This window comes from Cupressus sempervirens, chromosome 9, assembly GCF_028749045.1.
Source record: "Cupressus sempervirens isolate cs-2001-9-10 chromosome 9, ASM2874904v1, whole genome shotgun sequence".
NCBI classification, from domain to species: Eukaryota; Viridiplantae; Streptophyta; class Pinopsida; order Cupressales; family Cupressaceae; genus Cupressus; species Cupressus sempervirens.
This window is the reverse complement of record NC_143126.1, coordinates 638,721,198-638,734,793: the sequence shown is the minus strand read 5'-3', so window position 1 is coordinate 638,734,793 and position 13,596 is coordinate 638,721,198.

The window sequence follows — 13,596 nt, the reverse complement described above, 5'->3', positions numbered from 1 at the left end:
TATCTGATAAAGGAGACAAGATTCAACTGAAACTCAACCTGCTATTATTTGTATTAATTTCCTTGAAACTTATACAGTCATATGCATGAAATGAAAAACATGAATGAACCTAACAGATCTGAAATATCTGTATTAATCTTCCTATTTTTGTTCATACAAGAGAGAATATGCTAAAAGAAATGTGGTTTCACAGTAAATCAATGGAACCCTGCTGGTACTACCTAGAGAAATTTGCCAACCTACTAGTTTCTCAGTGACCAAGACTACAACAAAAATTTGGTACCCTGACAATAGAAGGAATATGGAAAGATATAGACCAGATGAATTCTCGGATCTGATATGCAACTGCCATTTGTCAGCTTCAAATTCAATCTCTAGCAACTGAATCATCTCTCTCTTCTTTCTACCATTGATTTGATCTGATTAGGTTTCATCATTGTTCTGTTAATGATTTGCAAATATCCTTGTACAATGATGAAATTTTTTTGAATCACTAAAATATATGATGTCTTCATGAAAATGTTGGTGAAAATAAGTTTTTACTAAGTAAATCTGAACAAATTCGACCCTAACTACATTTCCATTGCCTTTTACTGATATTCAAGTCATCACCTCATTAGAAATCAATTTTGAGCTTTGATACCTAAATTCGGTTGCACAATAGGAATCTAGAATAAAACTTACTGTGACTCAAACAGATTATTACCTGTGCAAAAACTAACTACAGAATAAAAAAATTTAGATTCTCACGATTTCGACGGTATATGATAAGGCATATCTGACCTTCAAGAAACCCCCTGAATCTCATTTTGAAAAATGCCTCCCCTGTTAGAAAGTGTTCAGATTTACAACTCAAAAATTCAAAATTTTAAAATAATTCCTAAAGTATAAAATTTAGAAATATAAATCTTTTTGAATTTAAAAAAAATCTTGAACGTGACTTCACTTTTGAAAAAATAATTTAAAATTATTTTTTATTTTAAAAAATTTCTGCCTTTTCTCATGAAGTCCACTAGGCACCACCCAAGCTACCACGTGGCAGTCCCTGATTAGCTGTTGACCCACCACCAATCTGCCACATCACCATCAGCTCAGACCTCACCTGCCACTTGGCACACACCCGCATTCTCGCATTCTTTATCTCCCTTGAAACTTAATAATGCAGGGAAGCGGGCACCACAAGATGTGCCATGTGGCACAATCCATTCCAATCACAATTTAATCATGTTGAAAACTTCATCATGCCTTATAAATTTGATAGCATTAGTCAGTCCCCAAAGTGGGTTCAACTAAAAAAATTTTGTTTCCAAATGAATGAAATACAGAAGTAATCCATTGATCAGTTCGAACTAATTAGAATCACATTTGATCATTGATTGATCAACTGAAACCCAGTTTACCACTAATTTGGAAACTATCAAATTAGTGCCAGAAGGTCCATTGACTGGTCTTAAAAACTGATCCAAACCTCTGACCAGGCTCTAAAATCTGACCCACTAATTCTCTATTCCACATACTTTCATCCTATCATATCCTATCTTATGAAAAATTCCCAGTCAAAAGATATTCACCGTCAAAGTTGACCTTTAAAAACACTTGCAGATAAACATGTCAAAAAATAATAAATTGGGTTCGGATTTGGCTTTGAAAATTGGGCAAATGAGCACATGGGGAAATGAAAACTGGGGCATTGGTTCTCTGTCACAAGGACATTATGGATTCGAGATTTGGGCTCATGACGAATAACAGGGTGCAAATGGCGAGCGTCTAAAGTTGGCTACCTGGATTTGTAGGACAGGAAACAATGACAAGATAACAATTTTTACAAATGGAATGACCCTGGAAAAGTGTGCAAACAGATTCGTAATGACTTGAGAAGTGGCACACTTAAAGTATTTTTAGAGTACAATACAGGGGAACAAACCATTTGATCTGACCAATCATGAATTTCAAGTTATAACATCATGAACAGGGGTACTGACAAATCTACAAATTCAAACACCAGTAAAAAGATAGAAATTCCATTTGGAATCACATTTGAAAACTAATCAAACAGATTCGTCAAAAGCTAAAACTTGAACCCTAACAAGTCTCTGATGTTTACAATACAACACAAGAAGAATTTCAAGATTTTTATCAACTGGTCAAAAGTTATAGCACATCAAACAGGGCTTCCTAGAAATGTGTGCAAAGTGTATCAGCATGAAAACAGTAAATTAACAACTTTGAGGGATTCAAAACCTAGTCAAATGGACTCAAAATGACTCAAAATCTGAAACATAGGTTCTCGGGTATGGACACTAGACATTCCCAAAGTAGAAAGTCATAAGAAAATTCTAGGTGTGGGATATTCAATGGCAAACACAACCTCCTGTCGTTGTTTGACACTTAGGGTAAAATGCAGATTTGAAATTGGCTCAAAATAGGATTTTGCAAAACAACTCGAAATATCAATTTATCATCATGGAACATGTGGACAGGCTAAAAGGAGGGTGTCAAAAACATTAAACACCTTAAGGGGCTCAAAAGGACAGCTGAGTACATATGCAATTATGGGCATTCATAGGGCTTGATTTCTCAATTTTCGAAATGGTCGCTCAAAATGAGAATGCAATTTTGAGTGCCAATAGTGGCTCTATCTGGGGATGCATGCCCCTTGCGGGCATGTAAAGATTTTAGATCTCTAGGAGAAGCAGACCACACACCTGACAGCAAAAACTTCTCTCGAAGAGCTTTATTGAAAATAGGGAAATCTACAACTATTGTATATAAGGGATGGCCCCAGGCCACCAAAAAATTTAAGAACATTTTACCTCTATCATACACCTAATTTTCATTTACATTCTCCTGAGGTAAACTGAAAATCTCATTATCATTTGTTTCACCGAACGTATCAACATTTGCAATCAGCTTAATAGGCAAAACAAAATTATCATCATCTTCATAGTGCATATAAAAATCAGACATACTTTCTTCATCTTACCCACTATGAAAAAATGGATCAGCATGATCATAAAAACTAACATCAAATTGAAACTGATCACCATTGACTGAATCATGGATTCCTTCAACCAGAAACACAAAAGCTTAGTACTCTATTTCATTCAACGAGTTACACAAAAAAAATTGTTACTCACCTTGTGCCTCCGGGTGTGAAGAGAATGTAAAATCTGATTTCTCTTTGTCTATATTATTAGTACTACATAAATTAGATTGAATATACGTTGCATCTTCTTCACATTCCAACAAATGATTAGATCTCAAACCACAAGAATTTTCATGAAATTGCATTCTAACAATATGCTGATCCATATTAAATTTTACCCCAAATAACTCACTAGGACAAACAATTTCATTAGTATTACTTTTCTCATCATATGAGTAATATGAATATATCTCAGCTTCATGAAAGCAAGAAGAAAATAAATCAGCAACAGACCTTATCCCTACATCTTCATTCTCAACATAAAGGTCATCATGTGTATTGATATACAAACTACCATCACCTACACCTCCCAAACTTGACAAAGCATATTCTAAAGCTGTATCTTCTTTAGCATCAAATTTAGGGGAAATGACTTCACTAAATGAGTTTGCATAACGTGTCAAAACACAAGCATCCTTAGATTGGTTAGCATACCTTTCAATATCATGAGCCAACAAGTCAGAAATCTCATCAACACTTAATAAGATTTCATTACTATTTTCTTCTCCTTGGCTAAGATCATTATCTGGATGGCTTGGCACATCTGTAATAGCAAGCTTGTTAGTAATACATTCTGAAAGATCAAAACTTTGATCATCACACACATCTTCTTCTTTAGACAATACCTCAACAACCGACATCATAACACATTCACATTCATTACTAGAAGAGATACTATCACTGTTGTCACACTGTTCCTCTTCTTTACAATCATCATCATAAAAAGATGAATTCACATTATGCATATTATCAAATTGTTGATTATTGTCCTCTGATTCATAAAATTGAAAATCTTCATATTTATTATCACTTTCAATTGACTTGTTGCATTTGTTAACATTAGACTCACTAGCCTTCAAAACACTTTCTACCTCCATGATAAAATCTTGGATTTCATAAATCTTATCTAATCTTATATTGGCTGGGCAATCAACCAAACATGGCATAAAAACTTTTAAGAGTACCACTAACCATGAAGACTCCTCAGGTCTAAAAAACTTGTCAAGATTCATAACTACTGATTTGAACTTCATATAAATTTGAAATCCACTAAGACCCTTGATATCACCAATTGTACTTCTTAACCTTAATATAGTCTTATCATTAATCCTTCTTTTCAATCTAGCAATATTTGCACGAACACTTTCAAGAGTTGACACATCATTTTCAGACCTAGACTCAGAATCCATCTTATACACTTTTAAAAATCTACCTCTATTTTCTTAGTGCTAAAACCACTAGATAGAGGAATCCATTTTGTTCATTCAATTTTCATGAGAAACAAATATATGAAAATTGAAATACCTTTATGTGTTGCTGTTTGAAATCTCAGATCTGCTGACTAGCATTGGTGCAAACATAAATTCCTCACACCACTGATCATAACCTTACAGAGTCACCATCTCCTTGAGGAGAACTAAATGAAATCAGAACTATGGTTCATTTTTTATCATTTCAAAACTTATGACAACAGATCAAACAACACTTCAAAACTTATTTGCCAGAAACTTATATAGATCTCTCTTCTTGCTTAAAACTTAACATAACTTTTAGATCTGCCTAATTCAACTAAAAACTCTTGAAAACAATTATAGGTAACTGATCTATACTACTATAGAGATCCTTTAGAGAGTCGCCACTCACAATTGTGAGAAAGATTTAAAACATGATTCATGCATGACAGATCTAAACTGGATTTTCAACTTATAGAACTTTGCAAAACTTTAAACACCTTGAAGAGATAAACTTCTTTAAAACAATTCTGACTCTGAATTACAATAGCACTTTGAGAATAACAACTGGCTGAATTGATTGAAGATGAACACCTTTTAGCAATACAATTTTCATTCAACCTCAAAGTTACTACTGTAAATGGATAAAAACTTACTGGGGCACATGAAACTTCAGCAAGGAAATAAGAAACACCTCTTGTTCTAGATTTTCTATATCCAATCTATTTCATGGTAGAGATTTTGATTCTTTCTGTATGCAACTCCCCAACAGAGTTTCCATCTTGTTGGTGTTTGAAAATGTTGGAGGGTTTTCAATTATCCCACTAAGAAAGTGACACATCTAGGGATAGCTAACTCCCATTTTCAACATGCCATTTCTGACAACAGGCCAATTATAAGGCATGACCCTTCTTCTACTTCAGGCTCTGCTAAACCTAGGTGTGTAGACCTTAGATTCAAATGATACCATACCAGTAAAAAAAACATATCCCTAAATCTATTAAGCAGATTAAAACCCCTTATTTCTCCTAAAGACTTATGAAATAACATGGACCTACAGTAGCTAGTTGGAGATCTATGGATCTCAGAAGCTGAGTGAGGGTTAGTTCTTTTTAGCCCACTTCAACATGAAAGGGTAAAATACATTTGATTTAATAATGTTGAATTCAACAAACATCAAATATGCAGCAATAAAAACTAATGATCCTATAAATTATCAGTACCTTAACCATTGGGCGAATCCATGAGTCATAAACATACATATGGATATCTGATACCTATTTGTATCTTCAAATATTTGATCTATCTATTCAACTTGTAAATAGACATCTGTGCTCAAATTTAATCCCATTCTTACATGATATCCTCATTAGTAAACTTGCAACCCTGTTGATTCCTTGAAACATTTACACAACCCCTTGGGTCATAAGCAACAATGAATAACATACAGTCTTAAGGGACTGCAAATACAACCTAAGCACTATGTCAAAGACTGTAAAACATTGAAAATTATCTGATAAAGGAGACAGGATTCAACTAAAACTCAACCTGCTATTATTTGTATTAATTTCCTTGAAACTTATATAGTCATATGCATGAAATGAAAAACATGAATGAACCTAACAGATCTGATCTATCTGTATTAATCTTCCTATTTTTGTTCATACAAGAGAGAATATGCTGAAAGAAATGTGGTTTCACAGTAAATCAATGGAACCCTGCTAGTATTACCCAGAGAAAACTGCCAACCTACTGGTTTCTTAGTGACCAAAACTAGAACAAAAAACTGGAACCCTTACAGTAGAAGGAAGATGGAAAGATATAGACTAGATGAATTCCCAGATCTGATATGCAACTGCCATCTGTCCACTTGAAATTCAATCTCTGGCAATTGAATCATCTCTCTCTTCTTTATACCATTGATCTGATCTCATTAGGTTTCATCATTTTTCTATTACTGATTTGCAAATATCCTTGTACAATGATGAATTTTTTTTGAATCACTAAAATATTTGATTTCTTCATGAAAATGCCGGTGAAAATAAGTTTTTACTAAGTAAATCTAAACAAATTTGACCCTAACTACATTTCCATTGCCTTTTATTGATATTCAAGTCATCATCTCATTAGAAATCAGTTCTGAGCTTTGATACATGAATTCGGTTGCACAATAGGAATCTAGAAGAAAACCTCTTATAACTCAAACAAACTATTACTTGTGCAAAAACTAATTGCAAAATCAAAAAATTCAAATTCTCACGATTTTGGCAGTATATGATAAGACATATCTGGCCTTTAGGAAACCTCCTGAATCTCATTTTGAAAAATGCCTCCCTTGTTAGAAAGTGTTTAGATTTACAACTCAAAAATAATTTTAAAATAATTCCTAAAGTATAAACTTTAGAAATATAAATTTTTTTGAATTTAAAAAAATCTTGAACGTGACTTCACTTTTGAAAAATAATTTAAAATAATTTTTTATTCTAAATTTTTTTTGCCTTTTCTCATGAAGTCCACTAGGCACCACCCAGGCTGTCACGTGGCGGTCTCTGAATTGCTGTCGACCTGCCACCAATCTGCCAAATCACCATCGACTCAAACCCCACCTGCCACTTGGCACACACCTGCATTCACGCATTCTTTATCTCCCTTGCAACTTAATAATGCAGGGAAGTGGGCACCATAGGATGTGCCACGTGGCACAATCCTGTGGTCCTTCACGCCTATGGATTCATTTAAAATTTATGTCTATGCCTCGCTAATGTCACACCTGAGGACCCCACAATATGCGCGTTGCATCTTCACTGACTTATAAAAGCCGCTATCCTTAAGACATCTTATGCAATCTTTGCAAAAGTATTTAACAATAGAAATTCTTCCCCACTTTATCAATGTGGGATAAATGTCTCTTCATAGCCAATGCAGAGGTTATCTCGCCAGCCTTACATCGAGCGTTGATCAATGTAGTAAAATCTTAGCATGTCCATTCATAAAGAACTCCAAAGGCCTGGTCAGCCATGGGCGCTTTGGTCTAACAGAGAAAGGACAACATTAATTAGAAAATGGCATGGAAATCCCTATTTTGTTCCTGCAAATTTATCTTTTTCTTAACTCGCCCAACATGGATAAGCTTCCTCTTATAACTACACAAGCTTGTTTTTAACATTCCTATGTGATCTTCTTTATCGCTACTAGTCGGGGCTCTTTATAACTGCTCCCCTACCGTTGATTGCCCTCAAACAATTTCTTGTGTGGTTTTCCTACTACATGGCCTCCTTCATTTATATTGTTGCGGCTTTAAGATTGCATGGGAGTTTCCTTGATAATTGGCATCAATTTTTATTTTTTTATGGTGATCTTGTAGATAAGTATCTTTTTTGCCTCTGTCTCTAGCTTGGGTGAGCTTTCTTTGACCAGGTGCATGGAGTTCATTTTCCTCTTTTTATAAACGTGGAAGGCTATGTTTCTTGATACTTTGGGCATTTTTTGTTTTTTATGATGCCTCTTGCTCTAATATGTGCTTTACCTTCAATGGCGTGTGGGTGATTTGCTCCATCAGTAGCTTGGCAGTTCTTTAAATGTAGAGCTTCTTAGTAAATATTATTGCCCCTCCACGATTGTCATAGACTATGATTGGCATCCTTTTTTTTTTCTTTGTTTATGTGTCATTCCCTGTCTTATTACGTTGAACTCCTCTGCATTTATGTTTTTTCTTAGCATGATTATTCTGACTTTAGTGGGTATAGATGGTGTTGCTGATGCAAGGCTTCAATGGCTTCTTCCTGTGTGGCCTTTCTCTTATATTGACTAACATCACGCCTTAAAACTACAACTTCTATTATGGACGCTCTGTCTTGGATGCATGGATACTCTGTTTATGGCATTTTAATCCCTTGCCTCCTCTCACATCTTATTCTGCTCTAGGCGTCCTTATCTTCTACTGCCTCGATGGGGCTCATACTCATCTCCAAGTTGCCTATACTGAAAGCTAACAGGAATTTGAAATGTAGTACTACACTGGGATTTCAAGGCACTCTGGATTTTCACATAGGAAGTGATCTTAACTAAATTGCACCTCTAAATTATTGTAGTTTCGATGGTAATCATAGCGGCTAGGGTGGCTTCTCTAGCATATGTAGCAAGTATAATCTTTTATTTTCATATGCATATAAAGTTTATTTTCTATATAGAATATTTTACTACAAAAATAAAAAATTGGATGGCCCATAAAACCTCCTCTTTCTATTCCATTGCCATCCACTTATGAATCACCTTCTTTGCAATTCTCTACCTTGAGTTCTTTAACCTATATGCAGTCGAATGTCAATGTCAAGAATGCACTCTTAGCCAACTTGTCACCTCCTATTTCAAACATTCTACTATTATATCGCTGGCCCTCTATATTGCTTTTGCATTATGATACTTTAATAAAACAAATCCATTCCAATCGCAATTTAATCATGTTGAAAACTTTGTCATGCCTTATAAATCTGATAGCATTAGTCTGTCCCCAAAGTGGGTCCAGCTAAAAAAAATTTGTTTCCAAATGACTGAAATGCAGAAGTAATCCATTGATCAATTCAAACTAATTAGAATCACATTTGATAATTGCTGATCAACTGAAACCTAGTTTACCACTAATCTGGAAACTGTCAAATTAGTGCCAGAAGGTCTGTTGACTGGCCTTAAAAACTAACCCAAACCTCTGACCAGGCTCTAAAATTTGACCCACTGATTCTCTATTCCGCATACTTTCATCCTGTTAGATCTTGTCTTATGAAAAATTTCTAGTCAAAAGATATTCGCTGTCAAAGTTGACCTTTAAAAACACCTACAGATGAACATGTCAAAATACAATAAATCAGGTTCGGATTTGGCTTTGAAAAATGGGCAAATGAGCACATGGGGAAATGAAAACTGAGGCATTGGTTCTTGTCACAAGGACATTATGGATTCGAGATTTGGGCTCATGACGAATAATAGGGTGCAAATGGAAAGCATCTGAAGTTGGCTACCTAGATTTGCAGGACAGGAAACAATGACAAGATAACAATTTTTACAAATGGAATGACCCTGGAAAAGTGTGCAAATGGATTCGTCATGACTTACAAACTGGCACACTTAAAGTATTTTTAGAGTACAATATAGGGGAACAAATCATTCAATCTGATCAATCACAGATTTCAAGTTATAACATCATGAACATGGGTACTAACAAATTTGCAAATTCAGACCCAGTAAAAAGATAGAAATTCCATTTGGAATCATGTTTGAAAAATGATCAAATAGATTCGTCAAAAGCTGAAACTTGAACCCTAACAAGTCTCTGACATTTAAAATACAACACAATAGGAATTTCAAGATTTTGGTCAACTGGTCAAAAGTTATAGCACATCAAACAAGGCTTCCTAGAAATGTGTGCGAAGTGTATCTGCATGAAAACAGTAAATTACCAACTTTGAGGGATTCAAAACCTAGTCAAACGAACTCAAAATGAGTAAAAATCTAAAACATAGGTTCTCAGGTATGGACACTAGACATTCCCAAAGCAGAAAGTTACGAGACAATTCTAGGTGTAGGATATTCAATGGCAAACACAGCCTCCTGTCGTTGTTTGACACTTGGGTAAAATGTAGATTTGAAATTGGCTCAAAACAGGATTTCGCCAAACAACTCGAAATATCAATTTATCATCATGGAAAATGTGGATAGGCTAAAAGGAGGGTGTCAAAAACATTAAACACCTTAGGGGGTTCAAAAGGACAGCCGGGTACATATGCAATTATGGGCATTCATAGGGCTTGATTTCTTAATTTTTGAAATGGTCGCTCAAAATGAGAATGCAATTTTGAGTGCCAACATAGTGGATGTTATTCATTAGATGTGATTTCATATTATTAGTTGTACTTATTAATTTTATTATGTGATAGTGTATCCATTATTTCTTTAGGATCATGAGACTTTGTAGTTGAGACTTAAACTAATTAATACAAACTTCTTAATGAACTAAAAATGAAGCAACCCTTCTAGAATGGAAATTATAATTGTTTATGTGTACTTGATGTGAATGTATATATATTTTTAGATTAAGGTAAAAGCAGGTTTTGAAGGGGCCCCGAAACCCTTTACATCAAAAAGAAAGATATACCATGAAGCTCTACCAGGTCAAGCAAGGACCTAAAATATACTAGAAAATGAGGCAACCAGAGAAACCACTCAGACTAGGAATGTCACCTAGGATGGCTGATCAAATTTTTTCTTGTAGTCACAACTTCCTTAGAAACATTCTTTCTCTAGCACTTATTCTTGAAGTAGGAGAAACTTAGGCTTTTGTTATCTAACAAAATCCTAACAATATCTAGAATATGAATACTGTTTAGCCCCCTAATATACCAAGTAATTATTTTCATACCTATTTTTTAGGGGTAAAATCCAGAATAGTTGCCTGCCTCCCATCAACAATATTTTGCATGCTTTCTAACTCTCTAGTTTTCTTAGTGGTTCTTCTTCTAGATTTTTCTAGATGACCAACATCTGGTTTCACCTTGGACTATTGTTCTGCTCTTTTTCTAGATTTATCCAGAGTAGAAGCGAGATAATTTGTCTTGGTTCACTGGACTATTTTGCTATTTCTAGTCTCTACCCCTTTAGTAATGTTCTTAATATCAGCTCTTTTTCTTTGGTTTGGTTTATTCTTTGAGTTATCTCCTTTTTCAATCACAGCATCAAGGGGGGGAGGTTCATCCAAAGGAAGGTCATAATCAGCCTGAGATAAAATATGGAACTCCCTGGACTGAGAAATAGGAAGATCACCCATCTTTGATTGATTTCCAGCTTCAGCCAAGAATTCACCTTCCTCTAGCACGAATTTATCTTCTAAATCTCTCCTTTGATCTTCTATCCTTTGATAAATAACAATTTGTTTTGATAAATCAGCCAAATCATCTATTCTTTGCTCAAGCATTATGGTATTAGATTGAAAACCATGTCCTTCTTGCTCAAAGATTGCTTTCTCAAATGAAGGCTCTTTATCCACCCTATCATGTGATGATTTAGAATCATCTTTGGGTTTCCATACTTTCTTTTGTTGGATGTTAGTCTTTTTCCCATCTAAAACACTGTTCAGATGCTTTTTACTTTTGGAGGGATAGTATTTAACTAGATGCCCCTATTTCTTACAAGCATAGCAAGAGTTAGTCAGATCTTCAAAAATAATTTCTTGAGTCTTTTTACCAAGTTTGGATATTAGTTCCACCTTGTCTGGGAGATGATTCAGGTCAACCACTTTAACATAAAGTCTGGCACTTTGAAGTTTGGTTCTAGAAATCGTAGCATTATCTAGTGCCACTAATTCACCAAAAGAATTGGCAATACCTTTGAAAATGTCCTCATGCCAGAATTCTAAAGGGAGACCAGGAAGTCTAGCCCAAATGGGGGTGGTTAAGAAAAAAGAATCTAAAAGATCCATGTTAGGCTCCCATTTTTTAATTGTGAGAGAACATTTACCAAAAGACCATGGTCCCCCACAAAGAACCATATTCATATCTTTAATGAAATTTAAAAAAAAAGAGAAGAATCCATTCAATATTGGGGCAATATCAACTTCTCCTCGAATAATCCATTTTCTTTTAAACATTTTTCTAAGAGATTCAAGAACTGGTCTTGCTCCTAAAAATTTACCCACTAGGGTGAAATCCATGGAGGACACAGAAAAATCAACTAAAGGATCTAGAATAAAAACTTGAAACTCACCTTTCTCCCAACAAGATTTAGCAACCATCAGTGGGAAAAGAGGTTTTCTTGTAAGTTTCTTTCCAAAAAAAGAAGACCAGGGTTTCAGCCCTTCTGAAAACATTTCCTTGTTAGAATCAGCAACTTCTTTCTCCTTCCTGAGATCCTGCCCTAACCCATGAAAAGAATCCAATGGAGGGACACAAACCCCACAAAAAGGACTAGATTCTCACAGCTTCTTTCCAATATCCATGTTGGCCAGAGAATCTGACCCAAAATTCTTCTATGAACCCCCAACAGATCCTCCAAGGATAGAACATCTTACCAGATTCTCTCTGACCAATTTCCCACCTGCCTATGAACCAGATATTTAAAATTTTGATTGAGCACAAGAAGGATCAGATTCACGCAAGATCTTTCCATTATCCACATTTTCCAAGGATTTTGTCCCAACATTCTTCTCAAAACCCCTTCCAGCACCTGGAGGGTCAGTTCCTCCTGCCAGATACTCTCCGACCAGATTCTTGCCTACCCCACAAAAAGGACCAGATTCGCACAACTTCTTACCAATATCCACATCGGCTAGAGAATCTAACCTAAAATTCTTCTCAAAACCCCAAATAGATCCTCCAAGGATAGAACATCCTTCCAAATTCTCTCTGACCAGTTTCCCACCTGCCTGCGAACCAGATATTTTAAATTTTGATTGAGCACAAAAAGATCAGATTCATGCAAGATCTTTCCATTATCCATGTTAGCCAATGATTCAGTTCCAACATTCTTCTCAGAACCCCATCCAGTGTCTAGAGGGTCGGTTCCTCCTGCCATATTCTCTCTGGCTAGTTTCTCGCCTACCAGTGACCCAACCAATTTAAATTCTGAAAGAGTGATCCTAGAATCTAACCAAACCTATGAGTTTTCCATCCAAACCTCCTATTCAATATATGTGAATGTATATATTAATTCCACATTTTTATCATGTATTCTTTGAACTTATTATAAAATTTAAAAATTTTGGTAAACATTGTAACATATTAGGTTTATTTCTCTTGGGTTCCCAAGCAGGATGTTACTTCTCTCTTTTTGTACATCTCTCCCCCTAAGTAGCTTCTTCATCTCTATCTTTATTACCATATTACTTCTCCCTGCCTTTGACACAAACATCAAATGTAAATATAGGATCTAATGTGAAACTTATAAAACTTTGTAGCAATACCTTATACCTTGCACACACTTTTTACATCACTTTCATTACCATTAATTGCAATAGATTTCCACAATCCATGATATATGCTCATGCTTTGGGTAAGATTTTGTGTTATTTTATCAACATAAACATTTCATATCATACTCAATGATCTATCCTTAGTATGAGAGAGCTAAGTAAGTAGAGAAATAGTTCTGAAAGAGTGAACTCTTGCATCAACT